The sequence below is a fragment of the Cucurbita moschata genome, unplaced genomic scaffold (genome assembly GCF_002738365.1).
Source record: "Cucurbita moschata cultivar Rifu unplaced genomic scaffold, Cmos_1.0 Cmo_Scf00007, whole genome shotgun sequence".
Taxonomy (NCBI): domain Eukaryota; kingdom Viridiplantae; phylum Streptophyta; class Magnoliopsida; order Cucurbitales; family Cucurbitaceae; genus Cucurbita; species Cucurbita moschata.
In genome coordinates this window covers 6,156,320-6,175,062 of record NW_019268523.1, presented here as the reverse complement: position 1 = coordinate 6,175,062, position 18,743 = coordinate 6,156,320, and the positions used below count along the sequence as shown (strand labels likewise).

The window sequence follows — 18,743 nt, the reverse complement described above, 5'->3', positions numbered from 1 at the left end:
ACAAAGGTGACAGCAAAGGAATTATAAAGTATGAGAATACCACAACAAGGATCCCATGACCTACACATATAGAGATACAATACTTACAAGACTTGCAATACAAAGGCATGACATGATTGCGGTCCGAGATAATCGAACATCAATGTAAATAATGGAGAATAATTTATTTTGTATGGTTTAGAACAACTTTTTTATACTATGAAATTATTGAATACTCATTTTGTAATGTAAATAGATGATGAAGTTTCAATTGTGAATGAAAATTATAGTATTTAATCTGAAACAAAGTAATTGAGGTGTAGATTTAGCTAAAAATGAATTTTTAGAAATGAATTTTTTTTATCAAAATATAATTAATGAAATGATATTTAAATAATTAAATGATCAAATAACGTTCTTATAGCATAAGATTAAAGCTATAAATACTATATTATAGCATTAAAAAAATGTTATAATAAATTAAAGATAGCATAATATTTTAGCTATATTTAACATATTATAACTTTAATAAAACGCTATGAAAAAGCTTTTATAACAATGTATATCAGCTATAATTTTATACTCTATTATAGCATATATTATAGCTATGAAAAAACGCTATAAAAAGTCTTAGACTTTTAATAACGTGGGCTGTCACGACGTACGAAAAACGCTATAAAAAGTCTACGATAGCATACAAATGCTATCGTATCTATTATTTCTTGTAGTGATTGTGATGCTCCACATTGGTTGTGAAGGAGAACAAAACACCATTTATAAGGATGTGGAAACCTTCCCCTAGCATACGCGTTTTAAAGCCTCGAGGGGAAGCCCAAAAGGAAAAGCCCAAAGAGAACAATATCTATCTATTAGCGGTGAATCTGGGACGTTACATTTATATTTTAAATTCTAAGCAGCAGACGCATTTTAAAGCCTTGAGGGGAAGCTCGAAAAGAAAAGCCCAAAGAGGACAATATCTATCTGCTAGCGGTGAATTTGGGGTGTTACATTTATATTTTAAATTCTAAGCAAACCATGTGATACTAGCAGACGGGTTTTAAAGCCTTGAGGGGAAGACTGAAATGAAAAGCCCAAAGAGGACAATATTGTGGGGCGTTACATTTATATTTTAAGTTCTAAGCAAACCATGTGATACTAGCAGACGCGTTTTAAAGTTTTGAGGGGAAGTCCGAAATGAAAAGCCCAAAAAGGACAATATCGGCTAGCGGTGAATCTGAGGCATTACATTTATATTTTAAATTCTAAGAAAACCATGTGATACCCACTCGTAAGGGTTAAAGAGAACTCAACCTGACAGCTTAGAACCTCATCTAGCATAATTTCATAGCTCCAATTTGCATCAAAACTCTCAAAGAGTTCTAGTCAGCCATGTACTCATTCATATAATATTGGGCAACTTTTTAGTATGGCACCTAATTTTCCCAAGAGACTTGCTCACATTTTGCAAGCTCACGAATTCAAAAGAAATATTTAAGCCCCGTTCATTGCTTAAAAATTATTGATGCCTTTCTCAACACACTACTTATCGAAATTACACTACAACACTAAAATATTAGCACTCTGGCACATCTCTAAAGCTTGTTAATTTCTTGAATGGTGTTGCTGATTTGGTAGCGTGTAGGCCTCGACCTGCAAAAAAAAATTAATTGTTGTACACTCTTTCTTGAGATAGAAGGTTCAAATCCTACACCATATAATTGTTGTACTAAAAAAAATACACATTTAGTGATACGAAATAAGGTGGGATAATCATGCCACAAAAACTTCATTGTGGACGACAAGTACCATAAATGTTTGGATTTAGGAGGTTTCATTGTACTTTTCAATTTTAGATTATTATTTTTAAGGTTTTAAGTTATAGTTACTTACTAGTCATTATCGTATTTATGAGCACGAGAGTTACAACCTTTTCAAGGCTATAAATAATTGCATATTTTTGCTTTGGTACGAAGATTTTTTATATTAAAATGAAAGTTGCATGTTCTATTTTTCAAGGCATAAGATCGTCGCTTTGCATTTCTTGTATTGAGATTCGGATGCTAGAGTTTTCCAAGTAGTTTTGGTCGAGCTCTCTTTTGGAGTGATTCGAATAAGGAGTTTAAAAATAAATGAATAAGGTTAATATGACAATATCAAAATTATGAATTAAAATAGTTCAACATTGTCATTTAGCTGAATGATAACTTTTTTGAAAAATATATAAAGATATGGTAATATGCTTATTGAGTTCTTAAAGGAAAAAAAGAAAAAAGGAAAAAGAAATATGTACTCTCCTGGATTTGAACTATATATATTATTTATATATATAAATATAAAATAGTTCACTAAATGATAACATTTTTTGAAAATTATGAAAATTGGTTAGAGTAAAAAAAAAATGATTAGTTTAAACCTACTGTAAAGAGGAAATATATATAGAAAATTAATTAGGGTAAAAAAAATATAAAAAAATAAGAAAAAAATTGGTTAAATTAAAAGAAAATATGAGGATATATCATCAAATTAAATAAACAATAAAAATGATTAGTATAAACTTATTATATATAACAAAAAAAAAATATATATATATATATATAAAAATAAAATAGTACATTGTCATTAAAGACAGCTAAATGATAACATTTTTTGAAAAATATATAAAGATATGGTAATATGCTTATTGAGTTCCTAAAGGAAATAAAGAAAAAAAGAAAAAGAAATATGTACTCTGCGTGGATTCGAACTTGGGCGTGACTCTGTATAAGAAAAAATTCTTAATATATTTTATATATTTAAGTTTGACTCGGGTCAACCCGAGGGTTTTGCCCACGAACCCGAAAACCGAACCGATTCAGTTCGGGTTCAGAAAAATGAACCCAATCCTACCCGAAATGCTAATCCAACCCAACCCAACCATTATAGTTCGGGTTGGGTTGGTCCGGGTTGTCGGGTTGGATGTACACCCCTAATTGATAGAACTATTTTAGTTTAATTGTTTTTTAAAAATTTAAGTGAGTGTGTAACACCCGAGAGTCTCACAATAATTAGATTCTCGATTTTTCCTTTAAAGTTTAAAATTACAGGATTTTATTGAAAGTCTTACATGCCGAATTACAAAATTATTTAAAAAGAAAAACGCTTAGAAAAATATAAAAGATAACAGTAAAAACTCAAAATAAATAAATAAAGTCAACATTCGATGGACATTTTGGTCATTTTAGCCTCCCAGGTATCACGTAGAAACTCTCATGGATGCTCCATGAAACCTACTAAGAATGTTGTAGAAGTTAGGTTTGGAAAATTGTACAGTACAAATCCGTAAAAAAAAGAAAGATTGACCGGTATAGGTTTCGAGTTTTTAGTTGAAGTTTTTCTCTAAATCCAAAAAATTGATGTAGATTAGATTCTAAAATTTGAGTATATTCTTCTGGAAAATTTTTTGCAAAACTTTCATGGAATGGTCCGAAGTTGAATAGGATTGGAACGTGGAGTTCCAACTATCCTCAAAAAATGGTGAGCTTTTTATTTTAGACCAATTTTGCATGCATTTTTTATCTCGAAATCATTAATGAAATTGAAACATAAATAATCTTGTTAAGAGAAATATTTGCAGGGATTAGAGGATATGCTAGAATACGAGATATCAAGCCTTAGATAGTTAGAATGTAATAGCCAAATAATAATAATAATAATAATAATAATAATAAATAATGAAATAAAAAAAAATAGTTAAATAATAATAATAATAATAAATAAATAAATAAACAAAAAAAACAACTTTTCCCCTACTCCACTAACCTCTACCCTTCTCACAATTATCTCTCCGCATCCTTAGGCCAGAAAGTATTACTGGAAAAAAAAATGGAAAAACAATAATTGTTAGATTTACTTAGAAAAAAAAAGAATGCTTTTACCCGGTTGAGATTGACCGTATAGATCTAATCAATAAGGTATATATTAAATCTTCATTTTCTTTTATCCTATCTTTTTTAGAAATCACAGCCAATTATATTAGATCTTCCTTGAATTATTACAATGGTCAAGGTTTGAGTTAGAAACTAAATGTCAATCATTTATACGATTCTAAATGTCAATCATTTATACGAATTCTAGTAAATCTGGTGAGATTAGTAATATTAGATTAAATTTTTATCCGTGACCATGTGAATAGATTAAAAATAGAATGACCAATAACCAAAGATTTGGAAACAGGATCCACTAGAAATTTGGAATACATGATAAGAGAATTAAAAGGAAACATATATATATAAAAAAAAAGATTAGGGAATTAAAAACTACAAAAAAAAAAGAAATTAGGGAATTAAAAACCACACACTAAACATACAAGGAAAGGTAAATACGTAGAAAAGCCCAAATAACTTGAAATAGCTGTATCTATTTTCTTATACAACAATAACCATGAAATATAAGATTTTTAATAAAAATATAATTATAGATATATAACATTTGAAGACTTTTAACAATGGACCCATGTAAATTAAAGAAATAATGTTGTAGAGTTCAAACCTGAAACTAATGTCATGAGCTCATATAGGTTGACTCGGATTTTAAAGGACGAAATCGAACTTTCATTAAGGATATATTCGTGACAACGACTTAAGCTAGCCAGGTAAGTGACCTTACTATCGGCATGGTTATATTTATTGTTGACACGTGCCCCGTGGTTCTGCACGTGTCATATATATTGATATGTGTGAATTGTCTATGGATCGATATGTTTCTTATATGTTATGCATATGTTATAATATGTGAATTGTATGATAATAATTACGGTACGATGTGTTTAAGGATATGTTTGAGATAGGATACGAGAAAGATGCACAAAATGAAATGTAACGATAGGAGTAAAATACGTTCATGAAACGTTGAGATTAGGTTACATACCGTAGTGATATGGATAAGAGATATTGATGGAAGAATACGGTTAGGTTAAGGGTAGAAAGGGATAGGTTTGTGATAGATTGATAGAACGATAGCGTTAGGATTGATAGAACGATAGCGTTGGGATACGTTCTTGTGATGATATGACTGAGGTACGTTCACGTAATGATATGTCTGTGATAGGTATAAGAACGTTAAGTCTATGATAAGTTAGAGAACGATATGACTACGAAGTGTTTACGTTATGACTTGGTTATGATATGATACATTATGATGCAATATGTCATGGTATGATGTGTATATGATGAAATGTTATGTTAAAAGCATAGCACGTTATGTTAGGTCTCTTAAATTGTGTGTATACAGCATGATATGAATGACATGAAATCACGATAAATGGCATGAAATAAAATCCCTTTAGAATTATGTATGATTTGAGATGATTTGAGAACTGAAGAATGAGAAACGATATGATATGAATGATGAACGATATGAAAAATGATATAATATGTACATAATGCTAGCGGGGTTGTATTAAAGGATAATGAAAATGGAAAAGTTTTGGGACCTTATGCATTATGTGTGCTCATGCATTTGGGAGGATACCCCTATCCCATCACGAGGGTATGGACGTGTACATCTAATGGCAGGACAACGATCGTTATGCTTTGCATAGCGCTGCCATGACAGTTACTAGTTCTAGCGGGTGTCCGGCCTAAGGGGCTCCTAGAGTATGCCCATCGGATAAGGAAAGTGATCCAGCGGTGTGCGAACTAGCTGGTGAGCCCATACTCGCACGTATGGGCTGTGTGTAGAGTATATGGTACACGTCCAAAATTACCCGTTAGGACAGCACCGTAAGAAAAACAGAATGAAAGATAGGTCCCATCATCTCATTGCATGTGATTGTTGCATTTAACCCCAATAGTGGGGTCACATATTTTTTTAAATACTCAAGCCATGTGTTACTACATTTTTCAGGTTAAGGCAAGACATTCCTGTACGGCTGACGACGGCATCGCAATTCGAGACCATGGCACATGGTATTTATTTTCTTAGACATAGCTAGAATATGATGTTTTTAACTTAAACTCTTATTCATTTTATTTAGTCTTTTGTTGTGTCATTTTAAACATGTTTTCGAAACACGTAAGTCCATGGTTGTGTTTTAAGATAAAGATTATGTTTTATGGAATTTAAATAAAGTCTTCCGCATTCAATGTTTATGGTACGTATACAGTAGCGACCTTAAATTAAGTAGAAAACTTCAGGTCGTTACATAGAATATGCATGTTTAGGATACTAGAAGGGTAATTTGGATGAGAATGCTAGTTATATTAAGAAAAATTACTAAAATGCCCCTAGGATGAGGATTTATGCTGCGTGATGATTTAAATACTTTTCACTATGCTAGAAAATAGATTGGGATACTATAGTTTGTGCTTCGAGCAACAAATGGATGTTATCTTCAAGTGATCGATTGTGTGTTCTCCTTGTAAAGTGTGTTTATCTGCACCTAGTTAAGACTAGGGCACTAGAGTCAAGCTGGTTAGATGACGACCTAGATCAAGACGCATCCAGTAGACTGAAAATCTTAGGATCATGAGCGGTGATCAGGAGTCTAAATCCTAGTACTTCCAGACTAAGAAAGATTTGAGGAGTTAGAATAGAGATTCCTAAATTTAAAGTTTGTGTTAAGTCACATTGCCTCTTTAGGAAACTAGTAGACCTCTTTGGAACCTAAGAATGACCAAGACATGTCTAGTTTGTGAATGTTCCATGGTCCCACCGCTGATGTTCCATCACCATTAGGTATGTCATGCGTAAGATAAAAAAAAGAAACATCATTGATTGGGTATGTTGTTACTACATGGTCATTATAAAATATAACTCATAATTGAATTTTGACACCATTTACTGTATTATAGTTAACTGAATTATTGTTGCCTTAATTCTATGTTTACTAGAATGTAGAATATGTTATGATTTACCTTGCATGGAATGTAAAGGTAAATTGAAGTATGGATGATGTTTAGATTTAGCAAAGTTGGTACGGGAAATGGGAAGTTATAATTTAGTAAGCTACTAAATGCTAGTATATGCATGAAAATGATCTTGCTATGGAAGGTCAGATGTTTCAGTTAGACATCTCGAACATAGTTAAAATACACAATATTATGACAATTGAGATGGAAATAAATTTACCAATGTAGACTAACAAGTAAGTAGTTTCGAATGAAAATGACCAAGGAAGCATGATGGACGACAATATCGTATAGTCTGCTATAGATAAGTAGTTTCTGACAGCAGACTGTGTGTTGATTGCAGTGACATTTTCGATCCTGACGTTTCGAATTCCGCCTGACATTTTGCTGCCAAGGGCGATACCTGCAAAATCTGGTGAGATGCAAGTGAGGCGACAAATGACAAGGTCCTCAGTCTGCATTCCGAACTTGATACCATATTGGTCCCATCCACTCTTGATGGCGATGCAATCGTCACTAGAGACAATGTAGCAGTATTCAATTCGTGTGTTGGAACAAGAATCTAATAAATTGAATAGAGAAATTAGGGAGAGAGATTGACGAAGAAAAGAATCCTAAAGTTTTAAAGGTGTAGAAGAAGGGAACCTGGATTGATTCCGTCGATGTTGGATACGATAACAGGAGCAAAGATGGTGAGCTCTTGAATAATCACATTTCTACCTTTTCACCCAATCAAATCAAACTAAATTAAAAATAAATCATAATAATGTATATATATAATTCAAAATTCTGTTTAGTGGGGAATAATTTGAATGATAACTATTACCCGGTTTCCAGTATTTTTTTTATTAAGCATAATCATAAAATATAAGTATATTGGAACTGAAGTGAAATAGTCAAACCTGCTATAGATCGGATGGACGAGCCAAGAAGGTGAGTTAATCAAAGTGAGATCCGAGATCTGGATTTGATCAAAGTACATGATCTCGATCACATATGGTCATGTTACCTTGAGCTTCCCTTTCTTAAACTTTTCCCACCAAGAAGATCTCTGACCGTCGATTGTACCGTTGTTGCCTAAACCATGTCATCAACCCAACTTTATTTTCTATAGATACTTTTCTTATGTTTTCATTTACCTTAATTTTTTTTTTTATTAAATTCTTATAGCACAAAACCCTATAAGATTACAATTTTGGAAACCATTTAAACAAACTAGAATGTTAAAAGGTAAGGGAAAAATAATAACCGGTGATAATCACATCGGTAAGATTAGTTCTAAAGATGAGGCTGTTGTACCGTCCACCCGTAGCATCTCTTCCCCTCCCATAAGATGGGAGAACTTCCACAAGTGGCCATTCACATTCATTCTGCACCATTAAATTATGAGGAACAAATTTAACTCATTTATTTTCAATTAAAGGTTAAAATTCAAATCACCGCTCCCAAAACGGTAAGTTTTATAAAAATAAAGTAGTCATAGGTCCAACCTAGGATGTAAGAATTTTAGCTTCTTTATCAATAAAAAGTGTAAAATGGCTAGTCAAATTATAACTTTCGGTCAGCCATTTCCCCAATGGCACGACCAATTGAGCACTACCATCCATTGCCAGTGTGTTGAGATGTTCAATCGCTTTCCGGAACACGAGAGTATATGAAGTTACTCTGTCGCCGACGCCACCAAACTCTGTCAGCAACGCCGAGTGTTTCCGGCAATTGATCGTCTGAAATTTCAAAGAGTTCAAACTCAAGCGCGGATTCATAGCGTCCACGGTGGCTAAACTCAACAATGCCTATACGATTACAGCCGAGATTCTCACCACGGTAAGCTACCAAAAAAAAATCGAAGATGATTCAATATCTTTTTGTTGCTCAAGAAAATAATGCTGGAAACTGTTGTTGGGTTTATGTGTTCATCTTTGCATTGGTTACATTTTCGAATTTTCGGATCTAAGAAAAAAAAGCTCTTCAACAAATTGCGGTTTTGAACAAAAACCCGTAATCATTATCAGTAATCCGAAAAAAAAAATCCAATAAAACGTAGAAGAACAAGTCAAGCCCACAAGATGATCAAAAGAAAACAAAAGAAAAAAAATAAAATTCAAAGAGAGAACAATAATTACTCCGACTTTTATAGGTTTTGGGCATGATGAATTTTCTTTATGAATTTAAAATTTTTTGATTAGTAAGACAAAAGATTTTATAAGATAATTTAGGAATTACAAATAGAAAAGGGATTTATTACTACTATTATTTTAAGGGTGAAATTTTGTGTGAAATTTTGTGTGGTAAATGAAATGGTTGGATGTACATAGAATATTGACAGAACAGACGGCAGTGTAAGAAAACAGTTAGAATATTGACAGAACAGACGGCAGTGTAAGAAAATAGTGAGAACGTTTTAAATTTGACATCTTGTTTATGTTGTTTGTTCTTTTAAAATTATTTTGTGTATTAGAGTGTTAAAATAGTTACTCAAGAAAGAATTCAACTAAATTCGTATTTAAAAACAAATTAACAAAGGTTTTCTATATTAACAATTTATTTTTATTAAATTTTTTTTAGTAAATTACTCGAACAACTCGAATCAACCGAATTTTTTATGATTAGATTAGGCGACTTCATTATTTTATAAGGATTCATAAGATTGAAAAAGTTTACCATTCAAAAAATTAAGTTAAGTCTAAAACATGTTAAATCCAAAATAATTGTTGGTTTAGTTTTAAATGATATTTCTATATTCCTTTGATTAACCTTTAATTAGATCAATTATTTTTTCATTAATGGTGTGAATGAAGTTCAATATTGGATAACTCAATATTAATCTCTATTTATTTTTGTGATATTTTTGTTAAATTTTTTTTTATTAAGAAATTTTCTTAAATTAGGTTCATAGTTGCAAATTTTACTTTTCAAAAAAAAAATAATAATAAATAAATAATAAATAATGTATGGATCCATTAATAAAGTTTAACACATAAAAAATTCAAAAATCAAAATAAAATTATAATAAAGTACTTATAAAATCATATGAAGTGTATTATTTAATATAGAAATTAGCTATTTTTTTTATCAATAAATAATTATTATTAAGTGATTTTGAAATTTTACCGCAAATCCTTTTTAATAAAAGAATATTGAATGAATATATGGTAAATTTTGCTTATTTAAAAACAAAAATGATGAAAATTATAAAAATGTATAAGTATGTGCTATATACATACACACACATATATGTATTATGTATGTATTTATTTATTATATGTGTATGTGTGTGTTGTGTTATACATACATATCTATGCGCATGGTGAGGCGCGACGATATATTGATCCATGCATGTCGTGGTGAGGCACGACCCATGTTTGAGTGACACTGATGGCCTGTAGACGCTAAGATTCTAATCCTATTTGAGTGCATACATACCAAAGAATAGATGACAATTCTAAAGTAGGACCATAATAACATGTCATACTCGTTTCTCTCATCTCATAATGTATCCATATGCTCTCTATACCACTCAAAGACTAGTTTATGTAACATAGCCCGTGTTGAAGCACTAAATCATTTAAGCACATGATACCATATATGGTCTAGGGTTATTGAGGTTCTATAATTACGATCGGATGCATACATACTAAGGAATAATTTATGACAAAAGTTGGATCATAATATCATGTCATGGATCGGTAGAGAGGGACCCTCAAGTATGTCATCTCATGGTGTATTCATGTTGTCCCTAATCCATCCAATGTTTATGACAAAAGTCTTGATAAGAGCCTCTACTTTATTTCAATACATAATGCCATATACTCGAAACAGATAGAGTTCTAAGTAAGGTATAATCGTATTGAGACTAATATGAATCTCATTGGTCTAAAAATGTACATCATCTAAGTGCTTATACGTAACATGTATATTTTAATTTCAAAACAAATCAGGGTGATTCCCACCGGTAACTTCGAAAGAGAATTCAATATGGTCACTTGTTTAAACATACGTAGAATCTCATCGTTTAGTATGCCTCCATTGCTCCAATTTGCATCAAGAGTTCTAGTCATAGACTTATCATATACCATAGGGCAACTTTTAGAAATGGCACCTAACTTTCCCACGAGACTTAGCTCAAATTTTGCAAATTCACGATTTCAAAAGAAAGGTTGAGGCATCCTTCATTGATTAAGAATAATTAAAGCTGTAAGGACTAAAAATAAAAATTAGTCGTCGGAAAAGACGCTAAAATTCAGGCAACTCGCCGGAATTTTCGTGCCACCCAATTGACCCACGAACCCACCTTGCAGCAACACACCCCACTTAGTAGTATGCCATCTACCGTGCACATAAAAAGAGAAAGGAGTTACACACAGAGAGGGATAAGGAGAAGATAAACGGTTTTTTTTCAGAACGCGAGACCTCGATCTCGTTTTCTTACAACAACGGAGAACGCACTCACACCACAAAAAGGATAAGTAACGAACCTCCATATTTTGGTGGTAAGTATCGTATATTGGGGCCGCTATATCATTTAGAGTGTCGCCTACCAGGATGGGTTTAAGGAAAGTTGTAACGTAGTGATTCACGCATTTGTAGGTGCATAAAAACGTTACAAGACCGTGGACGAAGAGGAAGCTACCAGAGGAGCAATACAACTCATATCCACAAGGGACGAAAATGGGAAAACGACCATCGAAGACGCCTGGGAGGAGAGAGAAAGTTGAAGAAAATTGTTAGAAGAAAGGCTTGTCTGGTTGGGACTGTCCTACGATGCTGTGGAGCATCCGTCCAATGTTCAATTGACAACCAAATTTGGCGAACATTCATATTTCTATGGAAGGATCGAAATCCAGAACCTCATTCCTAAATTCTTTTCCGAACCCCAACTTTTGAGGTTAAGGCCAAGATCCTACCTAGCCCTTTGACAAGCGTATCTTTGCCACTCGTCTACTTATTGCCCTCATCTTGTCTATGTCTCAACTTTTCTTTAATGTCCACTTTGTGTGGTGTGTTAGATGATTCACCATCCTCCTTGGCCGCAGCAAGGCACTCGTCTAGACCCCACTTGAGGGTCAAAACTTTTCTTGTCACAACGTGAGGGTCACAATGTACTACTCACTTTATAGTTAGGTTGTGATATTCTCCTTTACTTAAGCTAGTCATCGTCCTTGATGACTTACTTGGGACACAACCATTGTTAGGTTATGACACCCAACATCCAAAAGCTCTTGTTTGCACTCATTTACCGAAATAAAGTTCTCATTCTTACCTCTCAACATTTTCAATAGACCTAGAATTGGATTTTAGATTTTTGGTCGATTAAAAACTAAAAAAAAATAAAAAACATCAAAATCCAATTGAAAAGAACACCTAAAAAAATAAAAAAACATCACAATCAAATTGAAAAGAACACAGGGACATCAAAATCCAATTGAAAAGAACACCTAAAAAAATAAAAAAACATCACAATCAAATTGAAAAGAACACAGGGATTTTAGATTTCGGGTCGATTAAAAAAATAAAAATAAAAAACATAAAAATCAAATTGAAAAGAACATGGAGGAAACATATATCATATCTTGAGCCTAAAACTATGATACCAAATGATAAGGAATCAACCGAAGGAAAGATAATAAATAATCAATCCAAGTGAAAGCTCTAGTGCCAATAGATAAGGAATCAATCGGGAAAGCTCTCTTACTGAATGATAAGGAATCACTACAATGGATGTAAGATTCAGATTTGATCGAATATCTCAAGGCAAGAATCACTTGAGAAGCAAGATCGATCATAAGTTTGAATGATTCTAAACATGCGATCTAAACTAAGTAGAATTACACAGAAAATGTCAAAACAATTAGTCCTAATGATAAAGAATCACTCCAAGTAGAATTACACATAAAATGTTAAAACAATTAGTCCTAATGATAAATAATCACTCCAAGGGAAAGTAAAATCCCAATTAGCTTGTTAATCAAACATCTCAATGCAGTAATACTTCTTTAAGATTTGAATCACTTCACAAGCAAGATTAATCATGTGAAGTTTGAGTGTGAAGGGAATGAACTCTTCGTCCATGTAGCTGAAGCATTGAGAACCGTTTTGATTTTATTATGAATTAAAACAAAAGCAATAAATAGAAGAGGAAAAACTCTACCTTTGTAGAAACCCTAGCTTGCAAGTCCTTGAAGTTTTCCAACCATGCAAAAGCTCTTTAACATTCCACGAGATCTTCCTTGCTATGACTCGGACACAATGTCAAGGCTTGTGGGAGTCTCTGGAAAAAAAATCCATGGGAGAATAATAGTTTCAAGAATTCTTTGGAGATGTAATTTGATTCTCTAGAGAAAGTGGGAGAGATTGATGTGTTTTGGCCCAATTGAAGGATCCTATATGGACTATGGTAGAATATTTGTCAAATAATATATTTGTATATTTAATATATTAGAATATAATACTTTATATAAATCATATTTAGATATTATAAGATATCATAATATATATTTAATTAATTTGAATCTCATTCAAATTTCAAATATATTTTTATTTAATGTTTCTATATTAATTGATTTAATATTTAATTGTATCCAATATCATAAATATATTTTTCCTTTTTAATATATATAATATATTAAATATTAATTTGAACTCTTCAAATTAAATATATTTTCTCTATTTATTTAATATATCTAATATATTAAATATTAATTTGACATTTCAAATTAAATTTATTTTCTCTTTTATATTTAATATATTTAATATATTAAATATCAATTTGAACACTTCAAAATTTCTTTTAAATGAATTGAACATTTTAGCACTACTCAGAGCTAGCAAGAGACTTATGGACCTACCGATTACAAGCTCCAATGATATAAAATTAATTAATTAAACTCTTTAATTAATCAATTTTCATTCATTAATAGGTCACTCCACTATAGACCTAGAGTTGCACCCTTATGCACTATAGGACAAGTTATGTCCATTGATATAACCATTATAAGCAAGTCATACTTCACGAGTTGTTCATAATTACAGCTGGGTCAAAAGTCCGTTTTATCCCTATAAGTACATCTTTCACCTTAAGTACCACTGATTCTCTAATGAACAATTTGTTTATGATCGAATTATAAACCAAGTCCCTCTCAGGGCAATGAGAGGGTGGGGCCTCATTGTTCAAGTCCCGAAATCAGTACTTTCCTTGTATGAAAGGAGTGAATTCCATCTCATGATGCTATATTCTCAACTCTCTATTTGGTCAAGTTCCCAAAATAGTAGGCATATTCAATCCGCTAGCACAGTCATTCTCACCCATGTAAATTAAAGGACAAGCTCTCACAGGCCAGAGTTCATAACTCACTCAGGATTAAGATTGAGTCACATATGATCATCATGTGAAATATTAATCTTCTCAATTAATGGATTTATAAAGATAGATTAAATATTTCTTTGTCCAGTCTTATACAAACTCATTGTATAGGATACCCCCACTTACATGTCTCCATATGCACGATTTGGATCAAATCATTTGTAACGATTACAAAGTGGGCCGTATCAATAGTGTTACCAGGATAAGGCACCCAACCTTATTTATATACTATAGACTCTTTAAGTTATTATCTGAACACGATCCTCTTGTATGTCAACCACATACTGTTCAAGATTACATTAATAACTTTGGATTTTCATACCATGGATAAGAATTAAATTATAAATAAAATAATAAAATTATTGTTAAAAACTAAATAATTAATTACAAGGCTTTAGGGCATAAGTCCCAACAAAATGATTCTACATGCAACCTAAACTATACACAATTGCAAATGAAAGCACAAATGCTCATTTTACTATATTTTCCAAGTCTATTTTACAAACATAACATACCTGACTTTATATAGCCTCAAAATGAAAATCTTAACGTTCCATGAGGCAATCCAAGAGTTGTAACTTTCATACATAATGACCATAACTATTCACTAGGTATATACATTAGGACCATAATTAGCCACTATGTAAATAAACATTAAAATGTATTAAAGAAATAAATTATCATCCACAAAAAATTTGTAGTCATTCAAGAATAAATGGAGCTTGATTCTTCTTTAATGTGGCATGAATTGCAGTATCTTGTGATAATTTGAACAACATTATTTTTACATCTTCATTAAAACTAATCTTGTATGATTGATACCTTGGTTCATATCATTTGGTCTAGTGTAGAGGCATATCAGTTGTATCGCAGACTATTGAACATGCACGCGTAAATGACATGTGTGATCGAACAAGTTTGGATTCTACACAAGCGATGTTCGATTGGCGAAGACAAACCTCGCCTAAGGTTTGAAAAAGCCACAAAGTCGGGTGAAAAATATATATGGGGCTTAAGTTTCTCTTAAGGCTTGTCGTGAGTGTGTCAAGATTATGATGTTGCATGGTTGAATATGTAGAACCGTGATGCAGGGCATCCCACCTAGAAGAGAAAAATATGGGCCTCGGGAAGCACCGCATGGTAAGAGGTCATGGGTCACCTTGAACATAATTAGAGTATTACCTAGCATTCTTTAAAATCATGATAACTTTAGGGCATGGAGTGTGTAATGCTTATGTCTTGTTCATATCGTTATGCTAGAAAATCTTTGCATAGCCTCATAGGCTAACCCTAGGGTAATGCGTACCGGTAACACACTCTATCTTCATGACATGCTTAGAATTCATGGCCCTAAAGTGTACATTTCTTGTTTGTGTAACACGTCATCTTCATGAGCTCAAGTCAATCATGAGACCATATTTGTCATAACTAGAATCTTCATGAATTATTTTACGTTGGTAAGAGTATTTTTCTTCTTTTACCGTTTCAGTGTTGGGCCATACCCTAAATATGTTCTAATTGTGTAATATCATACATGAGTTTCTCTTCATGTTCTTTGAGTCTCGGTGGTTTAAGGGTTGGTGTTGTGCTATTTTCTTGGTACTTGTCTTTGGAGTGTTTTCCTAGTCTCATGGTTTCTTTAGTTCTTGCACAAAAGGTTATTCTCATAGCATAACAACACATGAGTCGAAAATCTCATAGGCCATGTATGTGTGAACTCCATAACAACTTGCCTTAAGTCTCTATAAAGATCCTAACATGTGTCTTGAGATAATTAGACAAACCATGGATCTTTACTAGGGGCCTTTTGGGAGTAGTTTAGTCCTTTCCTTTAAATCTTGGCTTATAGCTCAACCATGTTCTAATGTCCTTGGAAACTTACATGGCATATGTCTCTTATAAGATTCATAAAACTTGTTCTATTCGGCCTCGAAAACATATTAGAATCCTTATATAGGTATTTTGGCCATTTATTTATCTCTTAAAATATTTCAAACTCCCTGAACTCTTGGGTAGATCTTCATGTCCCTATATATAGGCTTTACTTAAATCCTTAGGTTATTATGAGGGAGTTTGAACCTTGGAATTGTCGTTGTCTTAGGGGTATTTTGGTCATTTTCTCCTTGTTCTTGGTTTAGCCCCTTTGCATGCTCCAATAACTTTGAAAACTTTTACTGCCTCTTATATAATTGAAAATAGGCATATATAAAATCTGAGGTCATTTGGAGTTTATTTGGTCCATAAACCAAGGGTTAGGCATGTAGGTCATTTTTGTCGTTTTGTACTTATTCTTGGTATAACCCCTAAAAAAAATACTAATTTTAAATCTTGCATAACACCTTATATCCTTGAAAATAGACTATATATAAAATATTAGGTCATTTGGAGTTCATTTGGTCCATAAACCAATACTTAGGTAAGTAGGGGCATTTGAGTCATTTTACACTTTATTCTTGGTTCAACCCCTAAACGAACTCCCATGACTACCAAACTTCTTGAATATCCTTAAAATTACACCTTATTCCATTCTATAAAAATCTCATATTATTTAGGTCATGAATCAATGATACATTACCCTAGAGGCATTCTAGTCATTTAGCATCCTAAACTTGGTTTGAGCCCCAAACATAATCTAATGATTCAAAAACTTAATATGATCCTTATAAATAATGAAATAAGGCGTCTGAAACAATTTTATGACATTTGGAGATCATTCGGAACATGAATCGAAGTAGGTTACCTTAGGGGCATTACGATTATTTTACACCATTACTTGGTTTAGCTACTTAATCTTTTCTAACGACAAAAAAGTTTCATATATAATCTTAATATGCCATCATATGCTTAGCATTAAAATTTCATGAGCACCAGAGTTTATTTAGTTGATAATTTTAATGTTAATTGAATATCGAGCAAATCGCTTAGTTCAGAATCTTAACTCACGGTTCCATTAATTCATACTTAGCTTAAGTTCCCTAATGAAATCCAAATGATTTCTAAAGTATTTCTTAAGAAAAGTCTAAGATGACTACTTACCTCGACGTTGACGTTTGGGTCCTTTGTTCTTGAGCTTTTGGTATTCGATTGCTCCAAATTTTCTTTAGTAGATCCATCTTGAAGTCTAATTTCTTGAACTATAAAGAAAATTGTGAAAACCAGTAATAAGGAAACCATAATTTTCAGTCCAACGATCCAAGCTTTTGTTGAAGCAAGAACTCTTGAATCAAAGAGAAATTAACACCTCCTTGTACAAAATTTGGATCAACCAAGAGATAAAACTAGAATTAGATTACCTCCTTGTACAACTTATTTAAACTATTTTATTTTTCATTGATGTCGTGTTAACCTACACATGTCTAAGATTCAAATTAGAATTTTGAATCCCAAATTTGAAATCTGGATTTAGCACTTGATGGTCCCAAATTCTAGTGCAACATGGTCATAATATTTGTTTCTCACCTCTGAGAGGGAAGATTATCCCCACAAACTGACACAAATTCTTTGAGGATGCTTTATCTTCATTCACATGCTTTCTAAAAATATTTCTCTAGGTCACCCAACATAAAAAAAATTTCCAAGGAAAGCATATTTAATTTAGGATTTCTTTGTTGAACCTACGAAAGGAAAGTGCACCATTTTGGAAAAGATGGTAACTTTTAAGTTTCTTAGTCATTATATCTTTAGAAGTACTCTCATTCGGATCCGTCTCACTTCATTCATGTACCCTCCTTTATTCGAGTGTCACATCATCTTTTCCTCGAGTGTCACCCCCAATTGTTTTCATGCTGCCATAGGTACGTTTGTCTTAATCCCTTTGAGGATTTCATTTCTCTCATCCTTTGGCTTTTAGGTTTACCCACCCTTGAGCAATGAATATAAGGACTTAGGCATTTGGAGAACAGGCAAAAATGTCATTTTTCTAATTTTTAAAAAACTTTTTAGATTTTTAATTATTTATAGGAAAAGAATTTAAAAATAGTAAAAAGAAAGGATAGAAGGACCAAAAAGGGTAAGAAATTTTAGAAAAAATTTAAATATTTAATGCATTTCACATTATGGTCGAAGACAATAGGATATGCCAAGAGAGGTCCAAAAAGCCATTAACTACGAGGCCCTACACGAATCTCTCGGTATGAATCAAAAATAGAGATTTGAACTCCCACAAGGAACCCAGGTACTTAACAAGCAAATGCCTTAACAACTCTGCCAAAGAAACCTATGTCTTTTGTAGTAGAGGTCTTTGCAAAGCCCCGGTATCTATTACCGATCAGAATTGAACCATAAAGGAATTTCGGTCTTCTAAAATTTTACAAATCCCATGTACTCTTAACAAGCACACGCCTTAACCACTCGGCCAAAGCGACACATGTCCTTTGTAGTAGAGGTTAACTCGGCATTAAAATTTTATTTCACGTCTCCTAAGAGATTTGAACTCTCGTGGGGAAACCCCATGTACTTAGCAGGCACATGCCTTAACCACTCGGCCAAAGCAACACATGTCTTTTGTAGTAGAGGTC

At 32.5% G+C, this 18,743-nt stretch overlaps 1 non-coding gene and 1 pseudogene across 1 annotated transcript; both read right to left on the bottom strand.

Annotated features, from left to right (window-relative positions):
- Positions 1 to 7,018: 7,018 nt before the first annotated feature.
- LOC111445177 lies at positions 7,019 to 10,942 on the bottom strand (annotated as a pseudogene).
- Positions 10,943 to 18,638: 7,696 nt separating this feature from the next.
- Positions 18,639 to 18,720, bottom strand: TRNAS-GCU. The gene has a single exon. It is a non-coding gene; the product is annotated as a tRNA-Ser (tRNA).
- Between the last annotated feature and the right edge of the window lie 23 nt (positions 18,721 to 18,743).